The sequence below is a fragment of the Anas platyrhynchos genome, chromosome 1, assembly GCF_047663525.1.
Source record: "Anas platyrhynchos isolate ZD024472 breed Pekin duck chromosome 1, IASCAAS_PekinDuck_T2T, whole genome shotgun sequence".
NCBI lineage: Eukaryota > Metazoa > Chordata > Aves > Anseriformes > Anatidae > Anas > Anas platyrhynchos.
Window position 1 is genome coordinate 178,794,953 of NC_092587.1, and position 26,278 is coordinate 178,821,230.

A 26,278-nucleotide genomic window follows, 5' to 3' on the forward strand; every position below is an offset into this window, starting at 1 on the left:
TGTAGTGTTACCTCCAGAAAAGATTATCCTACTGTTACAGTTCAAGTTTATAAAACCTACTATTTGGAATTATTGCTGGTGGAGGAGAAAATGGGTGAATCCCTCCCTAAATAACAAAACCCACCCAGCATAAATGCACCGTTGTAGTGGAAAGTTATTAAAGACAGGGAAACAGATTCTCTTAAGTATATTACATTCCTCCTAGCTCTTCCTAAAAAAAAAAAAAAAAAAAAAAAAAAAAAAAAATAGGCTAAAAGGATAAAAATTCAGAACATCTAAGCAAGCTCTAAGGTTTCTGGTACTTTTCATTCATTTCTAGCCTTCTTAAAGAATTAAGAAAATTAACCTTTCCTTTCTTCCTCCCAAATTCACAGAAAACTTGCTCTTTTAGCCCAAGAAAGCAGTCACAGGCCTAGAGTAAAATTTTATGCTCTTCTAAGCTGGCACCGAGTCTTTTATGAAAGAAAGGCAGGCGAGTATTGCTGCTTAAGTATTCTAACTCCAGAATGTACATCAAAGCTCTTCTTGTCCTCAACAGAATGCTTAACGCTCAAGTAGCATTTTGCAGGAACCCTGGTGGTAAGTGCACAGGATCAGTTTCCAAAGTACTGCTGGGAAAGTGGAAAATGCATTAGTCAGTTTTAGCCAGGCTGCCCTCCTACTTGCTATCCTATCTGAAATTGGTAAATACTAATAAATCATGAGATGGCAATATAGCATTATGCACACAAATGAATATATTTTAAAAATGCCTTGATATGTAAGTTAATACTACTTGCAGTAGACAGAATTATACATATTTTTAATTCTGTTGCATCTTAGGATTGCATGGAACTATAATAATACAACTGAAGACCAAAAAGAGGCCTATAGCTCCGAATGCAGCCCCACTTGTAGAGGGCTAAATTTGCTGTACGTCTGCTTCAGAAGATTTAGGGTCAGAGTGACAATGCTGTAAAATAAGGGTCAAAGCACAAAAAAAACCCAAGGCCACAGAACAAAGAGCTTTTCGTGTCCTGAAAGAAGTTGCTTTTTGTGCGCCTGCCTTTTGGCTCCGACAGTAAATTTGTCTTTTCTTCTGAATCTTGACATCATCACTACATGACTTCTATGAAATGCCAGACAACTGTATGACTTATGAAAGGTAACACCAAACTGTTAGAAGAAATTGACTCAACAGTTAATGGAATCCTTGAGTTAACAGCAGAGGAACACCTCCTGCTAACTGCTGTAATTTTTCCAATCTTTAGCTCTACTTCTACAACTTCATTATTTAAGCAGTTAATTGATAACAAGTTTTAGGGGGTTCTTAATGCCTTTGGGGTGCAGACTCCTGATCATACTATCTACTTAGATTGTTTAGTCAATGGTAGCTGAAGAAACAGGCAGGAGCAGCAGCTCAGAGAGAAGGCTGTTTTATTCCCCGCTCCCTCAGCCCTCTTCATGCACAAGATATCCATCTACACACACACACGTGTACATACTCCCATCTAAAAAACATTTAGAGGTTACCCACTCCCCCACTAGGGAGACAACCCACAGAACTGAGCTAATGCACAGGAAGATGGTGCTTTCCTGAGGCTGACACAAATTGTTAAACATGAAATCAATTTTTCCAGGTAGGAAAATGAGATTCACTTAGGATATACCTTTTCAAAATGACAACGGTTTTTGCTAAATAAAAGGAACTTTATCCACTACAAAAAAAAAAAGAGGATGCTGGGTGCCTCTTAAGGCTTTATATTAAGCTAGATTTTCAATATTTCACTAACAAGCTTAAAGTAAAACCATGCTGAATTAACCAGAAGTTAATATATCAAGAAAAAAAATGTAAAATCCAATGCCTAAAAGCACAGTAGCAGTGATCAAGAAATCTTAATTGTATTATCAATCCTATCAAAATGCCCAATCAATTTTCCATAAAAAGACATGAATATCTTAATTAGTATTTGACCCCCCCCCCATTTTTTTAAATAAAAGGCTAGTTGATAGTATATTCTTTGAGGAAATACCAGTATTGAGAGAACTCTCCCTCATATCCCAAACCCTATATGAAACAATCTGAATTATCACAAAATTGTCTTGTTTTTTTTTAGCAGGTCTAAAGCACAACATTTTGAAAATCAGATCTTCCTTATTTCATGTTAAGTATTTTCCCCTTCAAAAGTGAAGCCTTTTGCTCTCAATTTCACTATACTTACATATTTTTTAGTCCTACTAGCTTACTTAAAAGCTGGAACTGGAGATTGAGATATATGGGATTGAATTAAAGAAAATCACACAGAAATAACTTACCTTTTGACTGTGGAAATCTATTATGGTTTCTGTTTGAAATCCAGCAAGAGAGAATATTTTGAGAAGGAAGCAGATTCCTTTGCTTTTATTCTGCATTAAGCTATAAGATACCTGATCCCTATTTTAAAAAGAGCATTTCAGAACATTATTTGTTTCCCTTTCTTCCTAGAAAATTAGGACAGTTGAAAAATACCTTATAGGAAAAGCCTAGTGTCACATACGAAAGGCCTACTCCAATCATCCTACACTTTCTGAAGGAAATGATTACTCTTCATCTCTCAAGAAGCACTGGTGCGAGTATACCAATTTTCCTTGTGGTGAATAGCAACCCACAAGTTGAGGAACTGATGCAAACTGGCAGATTTCCCCTTCTAATTCTGAGTCATATGCGTCATCTTTTTGTCAAAAGCTGGGAAGAAAAAGAATCTCTCCTCCAGCCTGCCACATGAAACCACCTGCTTAAAGACAGAACAGAACAATATTGCAATATTGGTCTGCACATTGCTTATACTTCCACATTTGTTCTTGCTTTGCTCAAATAAATAAAATTGCGAAGACAGCCTTAAACGTTCACTTATCAGCAGAACTTATCCCTTTGATTTAGGGCCAAAAAAAAAAAAAATCAAACTAGTAAAAGGAAAAAAAATATATAAAAACCAGCCATGTTGACACAGATTGGTAGTGTCTTACCTTCACAAGACTAAGAATTCAGTTCCTTAAAAGCTTACATGTATGCTTGGTTTAATCATTTGAATACTCTGCCAGATTTTGTATAAAAATTCATACTCTCAAAAATCAAGAGTTCATACGTAGGGTTGGGATATCTTCTATCACTGAACCTGATTATCACAACTAATTCCTTACTGCTCCCCCCCCACTAAAACAAAAGCCTCCTCTAAGACCCAGAGAAGCTAACCACAGAAGTGTTCAGCTGTCTTCCTTTTTTCTGTTTGTTGCATTTTGCAAGTTATAAAGCAGAAAAGCAAAACAAAGCGAAACCTGTTTTCTTCTGTCACAGTTTCATCAAGGTCAGTCACTGTGGGACTATACATCCTGCGATGACACAAGCTCTCTTCCAAAGGCTCCAGCTCTGATTAAGGTTGGGTACATCACTGCCAGCAGATTACATATTTTCAAATTGCACTGGAGTTGCTGACCAGACCTGCAGAGACAGGGGCAAATTACTGTAACAATGCACTGCAGTATTTCTATCCATTTGTGGCACTGCCAAAATGTTTTGTATATAATAATAAAAGCAGTAAAAGCAAGAATAAGTTTTAGATATCTACAGTAAACTGTAGAAAGAAAGCAAAGATGGTAATTTTTGAAAACTGGTGCAGAATGGAGGAGTAACCGTGCCATTTTAACCTCAGATCAGTGTTTTTATATGTAAGTGTATGTAAAATAAGAAGTGTAACTATATAGGAAGACAAACACACAAGCTGATAAAATACCCTTGGTGTAGAAATCTGTACCATGGCACTTGCAAGCATTCACATGGCTGGATGCATACATCTCAGTATAACGAGGGAGTCTGCATTGCTAAAATAAGAATTCTTGAGTGCATTTCAAGCCCCATGACATCACCCCTTGCACTACAGGTTACTATTTACAAGCGTTTGAGCCGTTCCGTGGATCTGTAACGAACGTCGCAAGCCGTGAAAACGAGAATTTATTATGTAATGCACTGTTATGTAAATTGTTTAAATCATGCACAATATACACAGATGATCACTCCTCCACAGTTAAATACTAAATACAGCACTTGATTGCTCATCTTACTTCAGCCGAGTTTCTGCATTTGATAGGTTTTGCTTGATAAAACTACACACACAAAGTACCTGTCTGATGCCTTATGTTGTTTTTAAAATGGAAATCAATTTATACTTTCGTTTTAATTCAAATAACTCAGCAGTATTTTATAAGGGCTCTCCTGGCTATTGGTATTATTGCACATTTGTTAATATTTGTTAAAAAGAACATGGTTTCTCAGCTACTAACATATTTCAGCAAATCCAGAATATTTTCTTTGATACTTGAAAATAAAAGGCATTTAAGTTTCAGTGCAATATTACTTTACCTCCCCAAACCCAGCATCTTTCACATAAGATCTAAAGGGTTTAGCGTAGCACATTTAAAAGAAACAAAAAAGACCACAAATTATGCCTTTTAACAGTGGCAAGAGCGAACGAGATGAGAAACTGTCAAACAGGCTTCTTAACTTTTAATTCAGCAAAGCAGTAGGAACTGGTTTAAGTTCCTTCTCATTCAGTGGAGCGCTCCAAGAGACCTAAGTTTTATTTAACCTGCTTTTCATATCCAGTAAAGAAGATTTGGGAGGGTAATCGCCAAGGCCAGCTTCTGCCTGGAGAGGGGACCCACAGAAAGTCCCCCCCAGGTTCCCTCTTTTTCAGTACGGGGCCACAAGCAGGCCTGAACTGCTCTGGGGTGGACTCTTGCTTTGAATTGCCCTCTAGTGTTAGCCTATATGAATTCCTACCTCAGTGACAAGTTCTGTTCAGGTTTTTACATAATGGAAAGTGGGTCACCAACTTAAGTTATATTAATCTAAAAATAAAACTTTAAGACAATTTGAACAGCATTTTGGAGGATCGTTTGCATGTCAGAAGACCGTGAGGTTGACAAACAGAGTATTACACACCAAAAATGCAAGAGGAAGTCTGTATTCCTAAACAGAAGAAAAAAAAAATCAAGGACAATAAGTTTAAGAGAACTTCAGAACATTCTTGTATTTTACATTTCCAATAATTTCTTATGCAGTTTCACAAAATATCGATTTCTGAAACAAACACGCTGTATTCACAGCCAGCTTCACTGTGATTACAGTGACATAGCTGGAATCAAAACTTTCATGAAAATTGAAGAGTTACTGGTGTAAAAACAGAACCCAGCCTACGAGCACTGATATTCAGGAGGAATTACTCTCACTGCCGATTCCAGGATCTCCTAGTTACACTCTAAACCTGGATGCAAAACAGGCGCTGTGCAAATGAAAATCCAGATTTTAAACCTTGTAATTCCAGAAAGAAAAGTCCAAGCATTTTCTTTGCTGTTTCAAACCATGTTTTATCTCCTCTTGTACTCAGATGCAATGAATTTAGGACAAAGTATAGAAAATGTATTCTTGGTAACCCTTGCATTATCAGCTAGAGAGAGAGAGAAATTAAGATCAACAGAAGATCCTTTGCTTAAAAAAAATAAATACTGTCATACAGAAGTACAGCCATGCTGCCTGAGAACTGAAACACAGTCAGGTTATAAAACAGATGAAGGAAAATACACCTTTCCCTGCTGCTTGTGTAACTGCTGTGCTTGTCACTGAAAGCATCATTCTCCCTTCTCCTGAGAACTCGAGGAAAATCTTCGAGATGTGGGGAGCCTGAGGGCAGCAGGGCAAGTACCTAAGCAGAAGCCCATTGTTTTTGAGAAGGGGTTTGTCTGCTTGTGCAAGATACTGGTGGTACTGTCAGACACGTCAGGGAACCCTGCTTTGCAACAGACTTTTCAGTGTATTTATAGACAGGCTTTCTCCTAAGAGCAGTTACAATGTTTCACAACAGAATCCTCCTTTTCAAATTCCTCATCCCAATTAAAATATGTTATAGCTTCTCGCAGGGGGAAGCAAAGTGTTTGCAGAATAACTCAAGTGATAACACCCTTAGGACCACAGGATCTGCACATTCTACCAAGGGAAAAAAAAAAAGTGCTCTGAAAGAACACAGAAATTCTAAATCCAAGGTTTTTATTTCTCAGATTCACTGAAATTCCTGTCTTCCCCTAAATTTTCAATAAATCTAAGTGACTTAGAGCTATTTTGATGTAGGGAATTATCAGTTGGAGTTGGGGAGATCATATATATTTTTTAAAAATATTATAATATGAAAGTAAACCTACTGATGTTGAAAATTAACACTTAAATCCATATTTTACTAGAAAAAAATACACCCCATGTCAACTTTTAAGTGGATAGATAAAATTATGAATTTTTTTTTGCTCAAAGGCATCAAAAAATACACAAAAAAAAGAGGACAAGGGAAATAAAAAGCAAACTCTTAGAATTTAGTGGATTAATGGGAAGGTGTAAATATTCTGGAGATATTTGCACACTACCAAGATTTTTAGATATTGCACAAATTAAAAAATAGAGGCACAATTATCTCCTGATTTAAACTCATCTTAGCAGCATATTTTACTAAAAGCAATAATTTTCCTCAAAATATTGCTGTAAAAATTGTGAATAATATTACCAAAAAAATCCCCCCCCAGCAAGAAAAAGAAAAAAAATCTCCCCCCAACAGGCTTGCAAATAAAAATCTACTGTGAATATCCATCTATTTAAAATAAATTCAAAATTGACAAAGCTAGAAGCAGTGGGTTATACAGAAACACTACTGAATTAGCAATCACCTCTTCATATATGCTCTTTTTTCATGTTAGTTCATGTTAGTTTGTGAGCAGCAGCCCAAAACAAGGTGGATTAACAACCATCTAGGCAGTAGCTGCACATTTCTGAAAACTGGGATTAGGTTTTTCTCTCTCCCCCCTACCCACAGCTTAAATGCGTGGGTTTACACAAACCTCTGCTTTGCTTCTGTTGAAATAAATAAATAAATAAGAAGGGGCAATACCCTACTTTTGTGCCTTTGGCTTGGAGGGAGAAGCACGAGCATTTAAATATGCCAGTTAGCACGTTTTAACTATTTTTCCTGACGAATTTGTATATCATTTGTTATTCTTTTTCAATTGCTTTGCAGGATCGCTTCACCAACAGACAAGGAAAAATGAGGTGTAAGTACACCACTCTTAAATCCTTGCTGTACAGCTGTTTCATTAAATGTCTAGTCTAATAATAAAAAATTAATGCTTATTTCAATCTAATAGTACACGAAACTCCACTTTAAAATAACGTTAGGACTGGATCTAGTTAAAACTAACAAAATCCAGAAAATTCAGTTCTTTCAGATTTCAAAATCTAAACCAGCCATGCCTAAGATAGCACAGGGTTTGCAAACAATGCCTGATTTTACATGTGCTGTAACAACTGGGCATGGGCTGCATTTATAGCTACATCTCTCTTTCAGGAATATTATTTAAGCTGCCTCTGAAAAGCACCAGAAGTCCTTAAGGCAAGCACAGATGAGCTGACAGCTATCTGCAACAAGTCTTTCAGAGGAGCAGTGAGTGTGCTTTGTGAGCTATCAAATCATGATTTAGGCAACGAGGTCTGCAGAGCCTCGAGTGTGCACCTACATTACGGACAGTAAAAGTGGCCATGAAAAAGTTACCCCTGAGAAGCACTCCAGCAGAGAAGCCTGTACATTTTTATCTTTTCAGCCTCATTACAATTAGATATTGCAAAACAGTTGACGAAGTCAAGCATACAATTTGCAATAGCCACACCAACAATTTTTTTTAAGGGGCCAGCACTGCAGCCCTTGTTTCAGGCTCAACTTCCAACAAAATCGCTAGTTTTGGTAAATAAAAACTGCAACAGCAGGAGCCAGGGGTAAGAAATTAAAACACACCCCACAAGCCTTCAAAGTTTCACCTCCTCTGTGGGGCATGAAACAGCCAGGCTGCCCAGTTCTAGAACAAACAGGCTGCCCAGCTCTAGAATAAAATTAATTAGGCCAAATTTCAGCCTAAAAGTGCTCTAGAGCCAATCAACACTTGAAAAGTGGCTTCTTATGGTAACTGACAACTGCAGCACTCTTGAGAGGGATTTCAGCCTGTAAATGAGGAAGATAATAATTGCATTACTGCAAAACTCTCCTCTTTGGTCTTTTTAAAAGTGATTTAACTTGTCTCAAAAGCTCTGAATAGTTTTATATATTTTATTAATTAAAAAAATAAAAAAAGTTTGGATCTAAGGACAAACATGGTTCTGCAAATCCTTATTTGTGGAAGTGAGGCACTAGGACTACTTGTGTATTTAAAAGTTTTCAGAATTAGGCCCTAAATTTAAAAATCCTTTGATATACAGTTGTGAACCAGGCATTATATTTTTTTTTTTTGCTGAATAAGAACCTATGAGAAATACTCTGAACTTGTGTCAGCCCAAGGAACACTCCATCAAACTTTCACCTTTTAAATATGTCACAAGGGAGCCTTAGATACCTTTGCCTTGCAATATAATCCTGATTTTCATTAACAAGAATGTAATTGCTTTTGTACAGGAAAAAAAAAAAGGAACAAAAAGAATGAACAAATTCAAAGAGGTGTTTTGTGAAATCCTTATATTCTTAAGAGAACCAGAAAAAAAACAACCAGACCCACATGCAGTACATTCAGAGCAGAGTTTCTGGACAGACTGTAAAATATTTATTTATTTGGGAGCATATTAGACATGTTACCCAAACACTAACAGCATTAATAAAAATAGTTTTATTGCGACTGTTAAGCACAGAAAAGGAAAAAAATTTTAAAAAATACCTATTCACTAATCACGAATTGCAAAGTTTACATAAACTTCTGTTTCACTTGTTTTCCTCTAGATCCCTACACTTTCTGTATTCAAAGTTTTGTTTCTAAACTGATAATTTTCTGTAGGTGGTCTGAACTACCCATAAAATCATACTATATTTTTCATATAGTGAAAACTAGACTCAGAACATGTCTGCCTCGATTACTTCTATGACAGGAGGTGTATAAATGGTAAAAGCCAGCAGTTCCTAGGTTATATTAGACATTAGTTACAACACTGAGGAAAGATGAAATTTACACTTCACTCGATCTGCTTGGTAAAAATTAGCAGTTACTAGGATAATCTCAAATTTTGCTTTTTAAAACTTCTCCTATTTTATGGCACAATTACTTCCTGAAAAAAAAAGTGTTCTTAAAGACAGACAGATTTGATTAAGGATAAAAACTGGATTCCAGCTGAAAGCTGGAATTGCTAAAGTCACGACATGTTCATAAAATTTGTTGTACTGTAATATATTTTGCTGAAGATAAAGTTTTACAGTTTTTACTGCTCCATTTAATATTTAAACAAATTTACTCAATCCAAGAACAGTTACTATTTTAATTTCAATTGTTTATATAAATGGTTAGTTAAGATTATTCATATACAAATAGATAGGTTATGATTACTCTGAATGGATTTCTCAGTTTCAGCCAAATTAGTACCTTTAGTGCAAAGCAGGACTTGCAGTATGAGTGTCGCCAGTCTGTATTTATTATTCTTAAATATTCAGTGTTTTACTACATAAAAATCCATTTACTGACAAATACATACATTAAATTAATTTTCTGACTATGCTGACACAGGTAGAGGCCTCTGAAGACCACTTTTTCTTGTTCCCTACTTTTTAGCTTGTCAAGTAGCTAGGTTTTTTAATATATGTAAAAATAAATTTTGTACACCACATTTGAAATGCAGTCAGCTAGCTCTCTGTTATTTTCTACAGCACACCCTCTCAACAAAAAAAATTAAGTTACTTAAAAACAAACACTTATATGCCCTATACTTTGTTTTCAGATTAACAACATTTTAGTTGGAGTAATTCCCAATACAAGAATTTGAGGGCAATATTATATAGGGAATTTATATAACTTCTATGATCAAGGCTGTTGTGAACTCAGCTTTTTGTACATATTTTGGCCACTTCATTTCCTCCCGAGGACAGCTTGTGTGAATACTTTTCCTTAGTCTCTTAAAATTTTACAGAAGGAGTGTAACTAAGAATTATTTTACCAAACAAAAAAAATCTTGAATAAACCCAGAAGAACTGGCCTATTTTGAATAATCCAAAAAAGTTACATTTACTATATGCATTTTTTAAATAAAGAACACATGTAATAAGAGAAATGTTAATATAATATATACCATGCTCATGCTCCATCAACCTTCCAGAAAGAGTTTTTCAATCACAGGACTAAGCCGTTCTCCAAAATCAGCTCTCTATTGAAAGGTCGAAACCTGCAATAAAAATGTCATGTATTATAACATATTTCCAACACCCACAGTTTCATGGTTGATCCCCAAACATAGATGTAGGTCATCAGGTTGACCCTCGCATTGTCTATGTTACAGGAAATCCTAATTTTAAAAATACTCTTTTTTTTTTTCTAAAACCAAACTGACTTGATTAGGAACACCTGTGATATGCCTCTTTATTATCAGAAGCCTCTTGAAACAAATCAGATTAGCATGCTCTGCTTTCATTCTTCCTGCAGCATTTTAAGATGAAAGTAAGAGGAAGAAAAAAAAAAAGGGGGGGGGGGTGGAGGGGGAGAACCCCTCCTAATCTCTCCCTCCACCCTCAAACGAGCAAACAGGTAAGTACAAACTACTTAAAGGATGTGTGATTACTGCTGTCACGCTTCCCAAAATATTCTACAGACTATTAAGTATTTAACTTAGAGTGTTTTCTTTAAGGAGCTTTAATTTCTGCTCTTCAAGGCAACCCCCATTACTACCTTTATTAAAATGTAGCTGAACAAATATTGGTTTCTTTATAACACATGGTGGAAATAGTGGAGACATAAAATACACTCAGAGTAAAAATTAAAAATAAAATTACAGTTTACACCACCCCCCTTCAAAAAAAAAAAAAAATCCTGAGAGTAATCAGGTAAGAACAAAGTAAAATTTGATATAGGCAGCAACTATATCCAAATATCTACTGGAGAAAACTGCACACTCACACAGCCAATTTCTTAAATTTATTTGGACTTTTTTTCACTGTAGATACCATGACAAGACACATCCAGTGCCTAATAAATGAGCAGCAGATGCCTAGATCAGGTCACCTGCTTCCAAATATTTCGATAATTTTGCTCTTTGCTGCTTAATCATATTCTAAAAAATAGTAAAAAAAATCTCCACTGCTGTGGAGCTCAAACAAGCACCCTACTTTAATAAGAAAAAGGAATTTTCTTTATTTTCATGTATATCACACCTCATCTGCTGCACCTCTTGTTTTTTTTAGAAAAATAAGTTTGTGCCTTTAAGCCAGAAAGACAAAAATGCTTCTCAAAAGTTCCCCCCACGCTTATATTGAGATTTAACAATCTGAAAGATAATATTGAAACCAAACTTAGAGAAAATCGTCTAATATGAAAATATAAGGTTCAGCTCTAATCCTTGTGTAATTCTCTTTTTCTCAGTCGAGACTTCAAAGTGAGTTTTAGCTCACTCGAAATAAAATAATTAATTGCAACTAGATTTGATGTTGAAAAGTTTATTAATAATCTATTTACTGTTGATACACTCATTGCAGTTTCTGAAAACAAACTAAATAGGGGAAAAAAAACCCCGTGCCTATTTCTAACAGTGGTTTCCTTTAGACATTAATAACGATCACTGAAAGTCACTGCTATTTTTCAGTTTTGAGCAATATAACAGCATCATCTTCAGTTTTAGGAGACATCCCGGGAAGCTTTTAACAAAATAAAAGCTAAATGTACACGCTTTACATTTTCTCCTGTTCTGTATGTGGCAATAAACGTGTGTCTGCGTGTGTGCGAGGTCATCCCTACACACTGGCAACTGCTCCCTGCCGAGATATGAAGAAGTGTTCAGAATTATACAAAGTAATGAAACTTTGGGCTCTCTGGAAAGATAACCTTTTCCTCTCTTTTTAAATGATATGCTAAAATATTGTTAGATGTTAATATTCAAGGAGAAAACTGTCAAACTGAGAATTAGCTGCATTAGAGCTCAAGTTCTGCTCTCCCCTCGAATGTTCAGGCAAGCCTGCTGGAAGTTCTCACCCAGCAGCAAGCACACGAACCTAAGATCAAACCTATTGCACTGTTAGGGTGCCACCGACAGATACATCCCAGAGGTTCTCACACCACAATTCAAGTGCTTTGAAAGCTCACAGCGAAGGGTTAAAAAAAATTCAGCACAGACGTTGCCTGACACCCTATTAAACATGGGCAGAGGTTTTTCTACCTAGCTCCATCTAACCATTTCTGAAATCGCCCAACCTCCAAAATTCAGATGTTTTTCACCATCTAGATCCCTTTTTAAGCCTATCTAGCTTGCTGTGTATTAACGCATCAGTTACCTAAAAATTCTACAGGGCTCCTGCCAATAATTCACAAAATAAATAAATAAAATCGCAAAGCAACAATTTCACTGAGTTAAAAAGTTATTGGAAATCCCTGCCTACACATCTCCACCCTGTGTGATGCCCCCTTCATATTTATGGGGCACATCATAATTATCCCTGCCTTAAAAGTACATTACTAGTTCTATTAAAAAATCAGATGTCTGTGTGAGAAGAGTCACAGAAGACTATGTACAAAAGTAATTTGGGCAGCCTGTTCAAACAGCATTTCCCCAAGTATTCCTGATAACAGAAATAGCATAATTTTTGCTATCAGGTCCCAGTGTTGGATGTTGAGTGGCCAGAATCTGTAATAATACACACACACACACAGCATCTGTGGAAAAGTCGGGTGTGTGTACACCAAGTTATTTTTCTTGGTAAAAAATATCAAGAAAATATATTTCTGCTTCCACACAGAAGCCTCCAATTTCGTTCCCCATTTCTTTCGGGGACAGAAAAAGCAAGCCCAAGATGCATTTTACTTGTGACAATTTGTACTAAATGAGGATTACTGGAATGCCTAGCACCGGGCCTTAGGTATGGGTGGATGAGTAAACCTCCGACCCAGAGGATCTGCAGCATACTTGGAGAACAGAGTGCTAACCTCCCCTGTTGTCCTTCACACATTCAGTGGTTCACTGCTTCCCAATGCAAATAAAAATCCCTAAGTTCCTGCAACAGAAATGCTGTTATGGGACAACTTTTGGGGAAGGAAAAGGTAGCCTGCTTGTAGGTAGATAAAAGTGCCACAGGAAAGCGGTGATACACCTGTTAGGGTGGCTTCTGACACTGGGGATGGATGAGATGTGCACCTTCCCTGCAGTGCTCAACAGGCAGGGGGTATGGGGACAGGTAGTGTGCTTGCAGCTCCACTTGTACTTTGCTGCAGAATTGGACTCATTACTGCGAGGATAATTAAGGAAATAAAGGCTACAATTGAGGAGCAAATCCCCTCCCATGGCATTACATTTTGGATGGAGGAGTAAGAAGTCCAGAATTCCAGAAGCTAAAATGGAAAAAAAATCCAAAAAAAATAGAAAAAAATCCCCCGTACACCTTGTAAGCGCATAGTGTGCCTTTAAAATGTTACTACAATAGGATTCCTACGAAATTCTACCCCCAAGACACACCACAGTCAGATACAACTCATACTTTCAAATTACCAACATATCTGAAAACTAAAAATCTCAGAGTTATTCCAAGCTTCGGGAGATCTGTACCTATAAACACAAAGGGTAGCTCTTGGAAACTTTCAGTACAACTTGGTGTGTTTTTTTTTTTTTGTTCCGGGGCGATTTTTTTCCTTTAAAAAATATTGAAAAAATTAGAAAAAAATATAAAAAAATAAGAGAACAAATGGGGCTTATTTGGAGGTTTTTTTCTTGAGAATCCAGATAAAGGGTCCCACAAAAAAAAATAAAAAAAAATTTAAAAAAATAATGTATAGGTAGTACATGGTATACACCGAAGAAATATTCTATTAGGCACAGACCTCTAACTTTCACTTAGCGATATAATGCAAATACATACGTTGAGATCTTTAAGTTAATTTGATATTTCCTCCGAATGTAACTTTTGCAGGGCCAAGTAATCCCTGTTAATGTTTGACATTTTAACTAAGGTGAAAAATGCAAGCAGCTCTACAAGGGTCTATTCAGCCTACGTGATTTTTCCCCCCAAATATCTCAAAAGAAGGAGTACATCAAATATAAGAAAGGAAAAGCTACTCCACATACCCTATAGATTGATACTAGATTGCTTGCTGCTTTCATTTTAGCCACACCCACCTTTATGTAATTATAAAATGTGGGAATGGTGCAGCTGAGAAATAAAAAAGCTAAAAAGAGCAATTGTTTGATCCGGCCAAGTACGTATCAAGCAGAGATTTTAATTAAAATGAAAATAGGTACAAACTGCACGCTAGCGAACACGGCTGTCAGACGGCGGGGGGAAAAAAGCATACGCACCTGTACGACACCGAATTAGAGCTTTTTCTCTAAATAAGCCATGAGGCAAGACAGTTATTTCCTTGAAAGTGAAAGTCAGTGCTTGGGAGTGTGCTTGCACCGCTGAATAGTGCAAATCTCCTCCAGCCCTGCTCCTTTCCAAGTGTCCAGAGGCAGAATGAAACAGCTCTGCGCACATTCCCATGCTAACTGCTCGAACCGTTTCTCGAAGCACTCTGAAAGTAGCGCCGCGAGCCTCCCGAAATAAGTGCTAAATTTCCAGGGGCTCTTACTAGTATCGCGATTTCGGAGGTTACGCCGCGTTTCCCTAGCTATCGGCGCACGGAGCTACAAATTGTAGGGAGCGAGCGGCGCAGCTATTCCTAGGGAAATTAAAGAAGGAAAAAAAAAAAAAAAAGAAAAAAAAAAGGGGCTGGAAAAGCGCAATTTGTGTACTGGATTCAAAAAAAACCCAAGGCACGGCAACTCGGCGGAGCCTCCTCCTCCGACTATTGTATTTCTGCGTGACACGGAGGGAAGGGGAGGTGTGGGGGGGGGGGGGGGGAGGGAAAAATAATAAAAAAAATACCTTGAATCGCGATCCAGTTGCCGTGTTGGAAAGGCTAAAAAAAAAAAGGGGGAAAAAAACATACAAAAAAAACTTCTGCATTTCGCTTTAAGGCTCCGGGCGAGCACACACAGCGGGCTTTTGTACGGCCCCGCTGCACCCCGGCTCCCCTCCTACGCCCCGCCGTTAACTCGTTGCTCCCGGCTGAGGGGGGGGGGGAAGGAGCCGAAAGGCGGGGGGGGGGGGAACACGCACAGGGAGCCGAGCATCCTGCGCTGGAGGATGAGGAGAAAAAAATAAAATAAAGAAAATAAAGGGGGAAGGTATCGCCCAGGGGTGGCCCCAAAACGGAGGGGGAAAGGGGGAAGGGAGGGGGGGGGAGAGGTGGTCCTGAGGGGGTTAAGCGGCTCCCGAGGGATGGGGACAGGCAGGGTGACAAGGCCGGGGGTGGCTGTGCTGTGTCGCCCCCCCTCAGCCTCCCAGGGAGGGTTGGGAAGGCGGCGCGACAGGCGCTCATGTCGCGACACGGGGTTCAAGGAGGTGGGGGGGGTGGAGGGGGGGCGGAGGGGTTAAGCCGCTGGCACGGAAACGGGCGGAGGGAAGGCGAAGCACGGCGAAGGTTGTCCCTTTTTTTTTTTTTTAATATATATTATATATTTTAAGAGAGAGAGAGCGCGGAGGGGCATTAATCCGGGTTACGAAAACACAAGGGGGGGGGGGGGAGAAAGGCGAGGCGGGGATGCCCCGAAATAATTTCCACAGAGGGAAAGGAAGGCGGGTGGAGGGGGGGGGGGTAAAAGAGAGAGCCTGTCACCTCCTGTCACGACACGGCGGGGCCGGCCCCGCAGCCCTCACCTCACAGCCCCGTCCCCCAGGGCTGAGGGAGCCGACCCGTGAGGGGGCTGAGGGGGGGCTCCCTCAGCCCCCAAACCGCGCCCGCTCCCCCCGCGGCTCTTACCGCCCGCAGCCGAGGCTCCGAATCCCCGAATCGGCGGCGAAGGAGGAGAAGGTGAAGGAGGAGAAGGGGACGTTGGAAGAGGAAGAAGGAGAAGAAGGAGGAGGGAGGGGATGGGAGAGAGAGGGAGGCGGCGGCAGCGAGCGGCCCCGCGGCAGCGCCGCGCTGGGGCACCACTCGAAAATGGCGCCGAAAGAGCTGAGCTCTTCATTCAAATTCGTTAGGGCCAGCCCCGCCGCCCCGGGGCATGCCGGGAACGGGGGGGGGTGCTCGGGGGCGGGCGGAGTGTGGTGGTGCTGATGGTGGGGGGGGGGGGGGCTGAGGCAGCGCCGCGGACACGGCGCTCGCTGTCAGTGCCGCCCTTCCCCCCCCCCCCCTTTTCCTCCTCCTTCTTCTTCTTCTTTTTTTTCTTTTTTTTTTTTTTTGCTCCCCCCCCGCCCCGCTCGCAGCCCGCCCTCTCTCCCTCCCTCCCCGCCCGCGCGCGCTCCCGACCCAACCGCCGCTGATATGGTGGTTGGTTATGGGGGGGGGGGGGGGGGAAAGAGAGGGGGGAGGAGGGAAATGTCACCCGAGGTGGGTGAGGGACGGGACGGACAGACAGGCGGACAGCACGGAGAGACGGAGCGGCCCGCCGGCTTGTCAAGGTACAAGGGGTGTGGGGGGGGCAGCGCTTTTTGGGGGGAGATAAGGGGAGGGAATAGGGAGCCCCCCCCCCGCCCTGCCCCGGCTCCTCAGGGGGAGCCCCCCCCCCCTCAGGGCTCCCCTCAGGGCTCCGAGCGCCCGCGCGGCGCGGGTTCGATCCCGCGTCCCACCCCCACGGGGGGAAAAAAATCACTAAAACCCAACAAACCACCCCAAAATAAAACCCCAAACCTCCCCTCAGCTCCCCTCAACCACCTCAGCTCCTCATCACCCCATTACCCCCTCATCACCCCCTCAGCCCCCTCAGCCCATCCCGGCTGAGGGCGGGTGGGCTCCCCGCAGCCGCAGCGCGCCGGGCGCCCCAAAAACCGAGGGGAAACACCCCAAAAACGCGCATTTACACCGGGGAAACACAACGGAGCGGCACTTCTCCCCCCCCCTTCCCCCCCCCCCCCTCCCTCCCTCCACACCACCTCCCAGCCGCCGGCCGTTTCGCAGCGCCGGGAGGACGAGCGGCAAACTTTCATTTTCGGGGCGGCGGGAGGTACCTGCTGCTCGGCAGCCGCCTCAGCCCCCTGCCCCTCACGGCGACAGCGGCCCCGGGGAGAGCTCAGCCCCCTTCTTGCACTTGACTTGGGGCTGAGGAGCTGAGGAAGGAGCCTCCCCCCCCCCCCCTTATAGCTCCCCTCAGGCCGCAGTGAGCCCGAGCGCATCGCGGCGAGCGGCTTCTCGCTGCTCCTAACGCCGTTTGGGGTTGTGTTTTGGTTTATTTTTTTTTTTCTTCCCTCGCAGGCTCGCTGGAAAAGGATGGAAAAATAATAAAAAAGCAGAGCTTCCCCCCTATAAGACGCACACACAGCCCGGACCCGCACGCTGTTGTTGTTGCCGCTGCCGCCGCGGCTCGGGGAGGATTTTCGAAAGTGCCTGACGCGAGCTGAGGAGCTGAGGAGCTGCTGCCTTCCCTCCCCACCGGCTCTGCAAAGCTTCCCCTCACGGATCCTGGTCCTGCACAGCCCAGCTGGACTCCTCGCAGCCGAGTGTCAGCAGGCCCGAGCTTCCCCGGGAGCCCACCGCCCGCTTCCAGAGCTGCATCCACCAAAATAATCCACGAAAATATCAGCAGATTCCGTAGGGAGAGCCAATCTCTCTCTCTCTCTCTCTCGCTCTCTCTCTCTCTCTCTCTTCCCCCTCTTTTTTTTTTTTTTTTTTTAACCAACTGACACAGTTGGAGAGAACAGCAAGCTTTTGGGCTCACAGAGCTTAGACCATCATGGCTACGAAAACTGTGCTGCTAGTCAGAAAAAAAAAAAAACAAAACACAAAAACACGTAATTCTGGAGCTCCTTAGTGAAAAAGCAGTGCAAAACAACGTGTAAGTAATCACACAGCGAGTATTATGCATTTATGTCGGATATTTTCCTTGCTTTTCAAGCCCGGGATCATTCAAGAAACTAATTCCTATTTTTTTTTAAGCGAGTTCTCAGGGAAAATGAGCCAGATGCAAAACTCGAAATTCATAAAACCTTTTTCTTTGAAAGGGAGAAAATATAAGCGGTTTGCAGTATTTTTCAATTTCACTCTTATTTTATTAAAATTCTCGTGAGTGAAATTTTCAGAAAGTGTGCTTTTGGATGGAAGACAATGATAGCAAATGTCTCATATTTTTTTCAAATTTTTTTCTTTTTTTTTCTGGAGGGTATGTGCCTGTGAAATTAGAATTTTGTAGTAGAAATAGCAATGAAAGCAATAAAGAAAAATATAAAATTATGATGTTGCTTACAACCACTCCTCTGTACTTAGATTATGTATAGTTTTGCCCTAAAGTAATTCTGGCTATTATTTTTCACCCATTTTTTTTCCAACCATAATATAGAAATAAGATACAGCAGATAGTGTGTCATTCTGTTTAACGGGACAGGGTATTCTCTTAAATGAATCACACTATTGTCCTTTCGGATGGCTTTTCTGAGGTCTCCTTCCGATTTTTAATGAAAGTGAGATTTTTACATCCCCTAATATCTAATCCTCGCTCTCGGATTCCACACGTAACGCGCACAGGCCCCGATCCTGTACAGGCTGAGAAGCATTTCGTTCTGTGTAAGCACACCGAGTGGCTCTGTTCCTTCTTGTGCTCTTGTGTTTCAGACTTAAGCTGATAGTTGTATTACACAATCCTTATTCTCAGTATTACTTAGGACTGCACAAAACATAAACCGAATGCAACGGGCTCGATTTACATCTTCCATTTTTATCTCTGGGACGTGAGTTAAATCCTGCACAATTATAATAATTTGAGGGTCGGGACAGTGAAGTATTTAACTGAGTATCAGGAGGAGTAAGAAAGGCAGTCGCTCTAGTCTAATAATCCATGCAGTACGAGGTGGGTATTGCATTCTCTGGCTGTAGCATCTGGGAGAGGATCAGCAGTGTGTTTCCTCAGTGACTAGCGAAGCCAAAAAGTCACAGCAGGAACACAGCTGAGGACAGAAGGGAGAGGAAAGGGATTTTGAGCCTCACCAAAATGATGTCAATTCTTTAGGTCAGATTTCCATTCCAGATAACTTGGGCTCATCAGAAGGGTGGAAGTCTGATCGGCTGTGGTAGGGGATACGAGGTAAAGCTGCAGCCTCTCTCTTGGACTCCTTTCCTTATACAGTTCTCGTCACAGCACTACCTGCACACCTTGTAGTGGTGCCAGGCCCCTGTGAGAGATGCCTGTCCTCAGAGAGCGTCATTATATTCTCGGAGAATCTCCCACTACTGTAACATGTGACGTTAGCAGCGTTTGTCATATTATCTGGGCTCTTGTTGCCAGGGGAAGGAGCATGTGCAGCTGAATGTTTTGAGTTTATTTCATCTGTCTTTTTTTTCCGTATACGTGTTGTGCATTTATGTTAGTGAGGCAAGGTCAGAGTAATGTGTTTTGTTCTTCAAGCCAAAATGTGGTGGGGGTTCTGATGGCCCTTAGCTCCCAGGCGTATTCATTCCCTACACTTGCACCAGCCCCTGAGAATGTTCTGTCTCTAAAAATGTTAGCTTTTCTCCCCTAGTAGTGCAAGTTGTCTTGTGTCAGGAGAGGAACTGTTGACAACTGGATGCGGTCTAGAGGCCTTGGCATTCATTTGGGAGCCCTGGATTTAGGCCCTGGAGGATCTGGGGACCCTGAATCTGTAATTTAAAATTCTAAAGCAAATGAGTATTGAGTGGAAGAGAAGGACTTGTAATAACCTCCACTGCTGAGATGACATCCCCTCCGGCTTCCTGAGTTTCCTCTCTGCAGCCGACTTGGTGTTTGGGTAAACCCAATTGCCTAGGTCCAGTTGGGAGGTGGCAAAACCCAAGCGAGATACACATCTCCCCAAATGGCACAGAAGCTCCCAGCTAGCCGGGGGTGATTAGAAAGCTGGAGGCTGTCTTCTGACTCAGGCACGCATTACTTTACAAATTACCTCGCTGTGTGTTTTTAAGATTTATTTTACAACCGCGAGGATTAGAGGAATTTGTTGTAATGAAAACTGGCGTTGGGTCATTACCGGGCAACTTTTTAGCTAGGTGCTTTGGTCTGCCTGGGTGCTCGCCTGTTACTGCCCCTGGTCCAGTTCCTACGTGAGCAGGACCGAAAGGAGGGCGCCAAGATACACCCACACGTAGCAATTATAACAATGTTCTCAAGAATTGCACATCTACGGCTTATTTTGGGCTTGGGATGGCATATGTGCATGCAGCCAGTGGGAATTCCAACATTTTTTTATATTTGTTTCTCTAATTTAAGCCCTGCCTTGCTCTTGGTGCTTATCCAGGCTTCTTTGCTAGATCCCTGGTAGGGATTCAGCTAGGCCTCCCTTCAGACCTCTTCTGAAAATTTGACAGCAGTTGAAGTTTAAGGTTTCGGTTTAATAATCTAGTGACTGTAGTTGAACATCCTCTTTCATTTATGAGTTTTTTGCTTCCTTCTGTAGTCATTCGGCCTCTGATTTGCCCTGACAAACACTGGATTTGGAATTCATTACTTTTGCCATTGCAGTCTGCGAGCAATGATGGAGGTTGTAATTTAGCAAGGACCAAAGTGTGCACCATTTATGATCGCATGGGCGCTAGGCTGCAGTGGCAGTGAAAAAAATTCTAAACTCACCAATTCAGGCCTGATCTAGGGATACTTTTCTTGGCAATATGGACTGCAAAAAGTATGTACTGGATTAGGACATGCATCTGCTTTATTGATTTTCCTATAAATAGATAGATGAGAAAGGAAACCCTATTATTTTTTTAAATTACTATTATTTTTTACTGTAGATTACCTGATTTTTCAATAGCCAACTTTCAATCTATTTTTTTTTTCAGTGTCTGAAATGCTCAGCATAACATAAGACTAACGGTACAGCCAAAAAGTTGGATTGACCATATTTTCATTCAGACCTGATACTGACTCTGACACAGCTGTAGGCCTAACTCATGATGATGAACACGCCCCGAGGATTTAAGAGAGATTTGTTATTAAACTTGGGTTCAGTGGCGAAGTTTTGCTAAAATGTTTTGCCTAACTAACTTCTAAATATTGTACATTTGCAATGGATTTGCATGGTTGGGAAGAGTGCTGGGTTGTAACCTGTGAAAAAAACTGAAGCCCATTCTTTATGGATTAATTACAGCGGAGCAGTTGCAAAGTGATCTTCTCTGCAGCACCCACAAACTTCAGCCTTGAACTGAAGAGGACTCATCAAATGGTGAGAAAATAGTGTGGTTATCGTGACTATGAAGTTATTGAGGGGATGCTCTATTGTTTTCTTCTCCCTAGCATCTATTCTGTTATTTAACTGGCATTAAAGTTAGATATTTTTGTAGAGTAATTGCTGGGACCATAATTTAATTTCTCATCTTCCCCCCAGTACATCAGTTGTTGCTTTCTCAAGCTTTATTATCTTCTTGCCTGTCCTTGCCTTTTCAAAATTTAAGAATTTATTAGCTAATTTCTTTATTACTTGCTTTAGCCTTAGTCCTGTGCATGTGCTGAACTCTGTCCACATGAGTATTTTTATCAGCAGCACTAGACGGTCGGGTAAAACTCAGATAAAGAGGAATTGTTGGAAAGATTGAAGCTTAAACTTTATGGATATGTATGCCTGCATTTAAACAAAGTGCTATTGAAATTAATACAGGAGTGAGGGATCTGGAAATGCTTTAGCTAGCACTAATTTGTTTGCTTTTATGCTGTTCGATTCACTTCTTTTAAGATGGCTTGATGTAAGTTGTTCATTTGCTTCCCTAGCTTCCTAATTTCTGGGAAATTTTGAAATCTGAGCTTCAAAACATTTATTAAATTTTAGTAATGCTCGCGATTCTCATAAAAAGAGCAGCACATTATTTAACCATTTTATGAAATGGGTGATGAATCTGTCGAGGAACTAATTCTATCTCCAACTCGCTGCCTTAGTCAGGTCTGTAATCTTACTCTAGCTCCCTACCTACATTAAGTCGTGATTCTTAGATGTATGGATTTATTAAACATGCATCTTACAAACAGGGAGTTCCCTTTTTTACAGCTGTAGGTGGAAGATGGAGTATTAGTGGCAGGAGCGTATGGGAGAGTATAATTGCTGAGTGTTGGTGCTGGCTTCATGGTCAGAGAGATGACAGCTTAAAGTAACGCTGTACAGATCGATCCGTAGCTTAGCAGATGGATCACAATGACCAGAAGTTCACAGGATGCTGAGAGATGTCCCAGAACTTTGTTGGCTCACTGTGTTGAACCGAGTGGCTCGGTTTCTGTTTTCCTTTAGTAACTGTGTTGTAGAGGAAGGAGTAAAAGAGACAGAACCCTAGTAGCGGCTTATGATTTCCACATTTCCTCCTACATTTATGGGCGTTACCATAGAGATTGGAGTACTGGGTCTTAATCCTCTCCCAGTTATTTACCAAAGTGGGTTTGGAAGTGCAAGTGTGTTTAGTAGGCAGAAGAGATAGATGGTGAGCCTTGTGTGCCTATAGCTGAATGACACCCTGCGTTAAGGATTACTTTAGTACTGTCATCAACCGCTGACCGAATTTAACCTTTGCCAGAGTTATTTACCATCTCATGTATTAAAAATAAGATTTAATACTTCAGCCAAAAAGAAGCAGTAGTTTTCAGGCAGAGTGCATTGAGATATAACCCAGAGGTCATTTATTTTTAATACAGATTCAACAGTCTGCTGCTTTTTTCTTCCTCAGCTACTTTCCCTTTAGTTTTCTTTTTGAGGCCTGCTTCTCAAATTAACCTTAAGCACTTAATTATTTACACTCTGCCTCATGAAACAATTAATCTCGTACTTCAGTCACGATACTCGCATGAGTGTAGCTGGTGAGAGAATCCACATTAGTCCCTTGCGTCTTGTACTTGAGTTTTGCCTATCTGATAACCAATAGGCTGGAGCCAGGCGAGCGCCAAAGTGTGAGTCAGCATGCAAGCAGGGTAAGGAGTTGGGGCTCAGATCTGAATGCATGCTTGATACTACAGACGTAGGGAATGATTACAAGATGATTTATTCATATATATCTTTTTTAATTTAAGCACTTCTTTAGTTGTTTAGCTGAGCAGAGTTTAGATCCTCCATATGCTTAAAGTTAAACGGTTAAAGTTAAGTCTATTGAAGATTTTCTTAAAGCATATTTGGAGTTGATGTAATTCTCTGCCTTCAATAGAAGTCACATGGTTTTGAAAACCCCATTCTCATTGCTCTGCTAAGATGATAATTTTGTTTCTTTTATTCCACCCTTTTTTGTTAAAGTACTTTCATTTCCCTGGCTATTCCTATTCACCTTGTCTCCTTCTAACCTTTCCTCCAATGTCCAGTTTTCTGTTAACTTTTCTGCACTGATTATTCTTTGTCTCTCTTCCTTTTATTGGAGTTTTGGAGAGGTCATTACACTCTTTCAGTTTCTTTCCTTCTTTCATCAGTTCCTGGAATCCATCAGCAAATAAAACCCTCTGATTTCAACTATGTCTTTTTGCTGAGAAACACACGAGTCAAAATTCAATGCTAGGGCAATAGAAAGGCTACGAGGAGCACAGTGGATGCCATTTTTAGAGAAGGAAACTGGGACCCGCTTATTATTAAAAATAATTCTCTAAATTCGGATAATTATGATCTAAATCCAGGTGGTGGCATCGGGATGTTAGGGTGATTCTTTAAATAACCTTTATGCTTATTCTATATATATATTAAAAATAAAAAAAGTAGGTACATTGTACACAAGGTACACTGAATAGATCCATTGATTCTTTAAACTTAATGTCACCATTCAGTTACTGAGCTATGTATCCCTGAACTTTTCTTAAGCCTTGGGAGATACAGAAAGAAACTGGAAGAGAAGCAGGGGTCTACATGAAGGGCAGTCCACTGGAGTCTTGGTGAGTTCAAAAAATATGTATAAAGTTTTATTCCTGTTAAATTTTCACCTTTATGAAGTGACATATACTTAGGGTCCTGTGTACAGTGGCAAAACAAAGCCGGTTTTATTGAAACAGTCTCTACATTCTCTGGATTCGTTTATACTATCATCGTGTAAAAATCTGGGTTCAGTTATAGCTGAGTTTGTGGTGTGACTCCTGAATGAAAACAGTAAAGACATAAAATTCATTAGTTATTTTCACAATGATTATGCTACAGTGTTTACATGCCCAGTTTCTGAACAAAACAAGCTATATAGGATTGTGTTTTCTCCTCATAATTTTTGAATCCAGCGCTTAATTTCAGCTGCATTTGATCCAGGGATAGAGGTTACAAAGTCAAGTTTCTGCAGTTTAAGTTACAGTTCTTAGCAGATGGGATTAGAGAAAGGACTCAAATTTGTGCCCCCAGGACAGAAAAAGCTGCAGCTTGGACTTAGAAATTTTCTGTTCTGTTCAACTCGTTAACTTTGTAGAATCACAGAACGGTTTGGCTTGGAAGGGACCTTAAAGATCACCTCATTCCAGCCCCCCTGCCATAGGCAGGGACACCTCCCACTCGACCAGGTTGTCCAAAGCCCCATCCAGCCTGGCCTGGAACTTGCCACTTATTGCCACTTATTACTTCCTTCATTATTTGGTCTGACAGTCAGGGTGTGTGTTTCTTAAACCCAGCCACAACGTGGGTTGCTCTCAGTAATGAGAACTTGGTGTTTTGCGAAGGAATTTAGGGCAACTATTTAGAAGGGAGAGGGAAACCAACCAGGGTAGCGTCAGCTTGGGATTGCTGCACAAGTGTGCTGGGGACATGTGCAGGCCTGTCTAAGTGACTAGACTTCATTACTTTTCCAAGCTTCATGGTCATGGCACCTACAGAACTGATTGTCCTGAGAGATTTGGTCTGTGCCCTCTTCTCAGTCAGTGAGAAATTGGCAGGTGACACCTGCCAGAGGTGCTGCTTCACTCACTTTGCAGGCTTAGGTGGGCGGCACTAACTTGACTGCTGTGTGATACTTCTAAATCTTCTGTGCAACATTAGATCAGGGCCAAGATACAATACTTTTTAAACAGGGCTGGAGCACCCATCTTTAGACACAGTTGAATTTCTCAAATGATAATATGTACATTTTAAAAGCAGTAACATGGGGAAAAAAGGCACACTTCAAATTCACTAATTTGTAAGACAACTGCCTTGAAATGTGTTGTAACATCTGAAATGTACAGCTCAATTGTCCTCCTGCCCAGTTGAAAACCATCAGCCTGGCAGCAATACTCCTCACCATTTTCTGTTTATTTACAAGTTAGTTGTTTGACAAAATCACAGCCAGTAAGAGAACAACTGGTTGTTCAAAGACAAAAAAGGAAGGAAAGAAAAAATGACTGCATTCCAGCTGTATGGAACTTCTGGTTCCTCTGTTAGATTCTCAAACCCTTTCATTTGGTCCTAGTTTTGTGTTTTTATTTATTTATTTTTGAAAAGTATTGTTGTTTCCCTAACTGTATCTATATTAAAGGCACAAAGAAATGTCTGCTCCTTGATTCTAAGATCTAGTGGTTGTTCTTTGGTCCTTTATCATCAGTACTCTTACGAAGTGTCACCAGTTAAATATTATTTCATAGAACCCATAGCTGACCTGTTTGTAAATGGTTTATAATACAGAAAAGCGTTGTAACTTCCTTTGAAAGATCAACATAGATGTGTGTTTAATGAGAACAGCAAGGTCAAATAATAAATGTTAAGTTTTGTGTGAACAGTGAAGATGTGGTATATATTTAACATTACATTTGTTCTTCCTGTGTTTTAAATGATGTTCAGTAAGAGCTTAAATTTAGGAAATAATTATTGTTGATTTTCAAAAGGATTTTTTGTTTGAAAAAGCTCATGTTTAGTCTAAAAGTAACTGCTATTTCTCATGTATTTTCAAAGACCTTGGTCTCGTGTGCTGCTATATGTGGCCAGATATGTTCATGATCATGAAGACCTCAATAAATTCACAGGCCTATGCTGTCTCCCCAACATGTATGTTGTGAGACAGATTTTATGCAGGCTTAAGCGCTATCAAACAACTGTCACTGTAGACCAAAGGAACTAGGATAACACGGTCTTGCAGAGTAATTATTAAAAATATATCTACATTTATATTTCAAATGTATATCATTTGAAGTTCCCATGATGTGCTATCACTGCATGTAAAACCCATAAGCAATTTTAAGTAAACATTCTGTAAAAAGGGAACTAAAGATTCCTATAAATAACATGCAACTTAAATATGTATGGAACTCCTTTATTACGTGCTAAATGCTGTAGTAAAACAGGCTATCAGAAGCTTTGCTGCATGTTACTAATTTATTTTTTTTCTCCCA

At 40.6% G+C, this 26,278-nt stretch overlaps 3 long non-coding RNA genes across 21 annotated transcripts in view; 1 reads left to right on the forward strand and 2 right to left on the reverse strand.

Annotated features, from left to right (window-relative positions):
• Positions 1–617: 617 nt before the first annotated feature.
• Positions 618–16,124, reverse strand: LOC106015625 (uncharacterized). The gene is made up of 3 exons (XR_011806440.1): positions 15,850–16,124; positions 10,145–10,237; positions 618–3,457 (listed from the first exon to the last, which is right to left on the reverse strand). It is a non-coding gene; the product is annotated as an uncharacterized lncRNA (long non-coding RNA).
• A 216-nt stretch (positions 16,125–16,340) lies between these two features.
• Positions 16,341–26,278, forward strand: part of LOC101802544 (uncharacterized) — an 80,540-nt gene continuing 70,602 nt past the window's right edge. For all 19 annotated transcript variants that reach the window (XR_005263076.2, XR_005263070.2, XR_005263071.2 and 16 more), the window contains exons 1-4: positions 16,341–16,490; positions 17,281–17,860; positions 21,138–21,212; positions 23,805–23,875. This is a non-coding gene — a long non-coding RNA (uncharacterized lncRNA). The remainder of the gene's footprint in view (positions 16,491–17,280; positions 17,861–21,137; positions 21,213–23,804; positions 23,876–26,278) is intronic.
• The window catches only part of LOC140001320 (uncharacterized), a 46,713-nt gene continuing 38,548 nt past the window's right edge, over positions 18,114–26,278 (reverse strand). The window contains exon 3 of the long non-coding RNA XR_011806441.1: positions 18,114–18,965. This is a non-coding gene — a long non-coding RNA (uncharacterized lncRNA). The remainder of the gene's footprint in view (positions 18,966–26,278) is intronic.